Raw genomic sequence first — 1,762 nt, forward strand, 5'->3', positions numbered from 1 at the left:
TCTTCCTTTGAAAGAGCCAAGAGCCTTCCTTTCCACTTCCTCCATGTAAAGGTTGGCTACAATAGGTGACACGGGGGAGCCCATGGCACAGCCATGTTTTTGTCTGTAGAAGCCTTCGTTGTATTTGAAGTATGTAGTGGTGAGGCAGAGGTCTAACAGTGTGCAGGTCTGATCGGGTATGAAGTTGGTCCTGTCTTCCAAGGAGCTGTCTTCTTGTAGTCGTTTTCTGACAGTCTCCACGGCCTCCATGGTGGGTATGCAAGTGAAGAGAGAGACTACATCAAAGGACACCATGGTTTCATCTGGATCCAGGGTAAGTTTCTGGACCTTGTCAGTGAAGTCAGTGGAGTTCTTGATGTGGTGTGGGGTGTTCCCCATGAGAGGTGCTAGGACGGTAGCAAGGTGTTTCGAGATGTTGTAAGTGGCTGAGTTTATGCTACTGACAATGGGTCTGAGTGGGACAGCTTCCTTGTGGATCTTAGGAAGTCCGTAAATGCAGGGTATGATCCCCTGGGTAAAGGCGGTGATATGTGAGGCGGTCAATGATTTTGTCCCTTCCAAGGTCTTGAAGGCAAGCTGTAACTTTCTTTTTGTAGCTGCTTGTGGGGTCTCGCTTTAAGGCTTCACTGAGGAGAGTAGTGATTTTTGTGTGGTCATCCGTTGTGTTTAGGACCATGGTGCACCTTCCCTTATCAGCTGGTAAAACAGTGATGTTATGGTCTTTGCTCAGGGAAGCGACGGCCTTCTTTTCTTGTAATGTGAGGTTAGATGGAGGAACTTTGGCACCGGAGAGGGAGGCTGAGACTTTCATCCTGATCGGCTCTGCTTCTGTCTGTGATAATTTATTAATCCGTATGGCGGTTTCTGTGGCTGTGATGAAGTCCACTATGGGCAACTGTTGCGGGACAATGGCAAAATTGAGTCCTTTGGCTAATACTTTCTTTTCAGGTTCAGTGAGATTCCGGTCTGAAAAGTTCTTCACCCATCTTTCCTGACTGTCCTCAGGTGTGTGTTCTTCTCTGAGTTGTGTAGATTCAGACTGAGGAGTGAGTGTTTTTGAAAGCAAGGTGTGAAATTTCCTGCGTTGTCTTTCTTTACCTATAGAGTGTTTGGCCCGCTGAGCCTTGTCCACAAACTTGTAATTCTCTTCTAAAAGTGGAGAGGGTAGAAGGGTTTCCAGTTCCTGAAGCGTCTGTCTAATCTTGCTCTAGAGGGCATCTATAGTGAAATGGACCTGTCTTATCCTTTCACTTAGAAGCTGGTTTTGTGCTCTCCATAGAATCAAGTCTGCTCTGTGTCCCCTGACAGTGGATCCAAGGCGCAGGCTCTTAGGAACAACTCTGCTTTGTCTGCATCTCAGGTTGAAACGGAGATGGTTCCTATATTCCGGTAGTTTTCTTGATTCCCTTTCATCCTCCCGCACCAGTGGAAGGGTGTTCCTCCGAAAATGTACGGCAATATGTCTGTGAAGGTTCTCAGTCATTGAGGTCATCGTAGACTAAGGAGCTTGGAAAGAAAAGCGTCTGGACTTCTTTGAGTTGCTTGAAGACATTTCACCTCTCATCCGAGAAGCTTCTTCAGTTCTAAGGGTCATTTGGTGGGGAGTCCCACCAAGTGCATGGCACAACATAGAAGAGCGACCTCCACAGGACAAGACTCAGCAGCCCATCTGCATCTAAAGGACAAAGGTCACTCTTTCGAGGATGCCAATGTTCACATTTTGGACAGAGAGGACAGATGGTTTGAAAGAGGAGTGAAAGAA

At 47.1% G+C, this 1,762-nt stretch overlaps 1 pseudogene; it reads right to left on the bottom strand.

The window, feature by feature from the left end:
• LOC121813748 overlaps window positions 1–1,492 on the bottom strand; it is a 3,485-nt pseudogene extending 1,993 nt beyond the window's left edge.
• Between the last annotated feature and the right edge of the window lie 270 nt (window positions 1,493–1,762).

The sequence above is a fragment of the Haplochromis burtoni genome, unplaced genomic scaffold (assembly GCF_018398535.1).
Source record: "Haplochromis burtoni strain Fernald_Lab_line unplaced genomic scaffold, NCSU_Asbu1 Contig_2414, whole genome shotgun sequence".
Lineage (NCBI taxonomy): Eukaryota > Metazoa > Chordata > Actinopteri > Cichliformes > Cichlidae > Haplochromis > Haplochromis burtoni.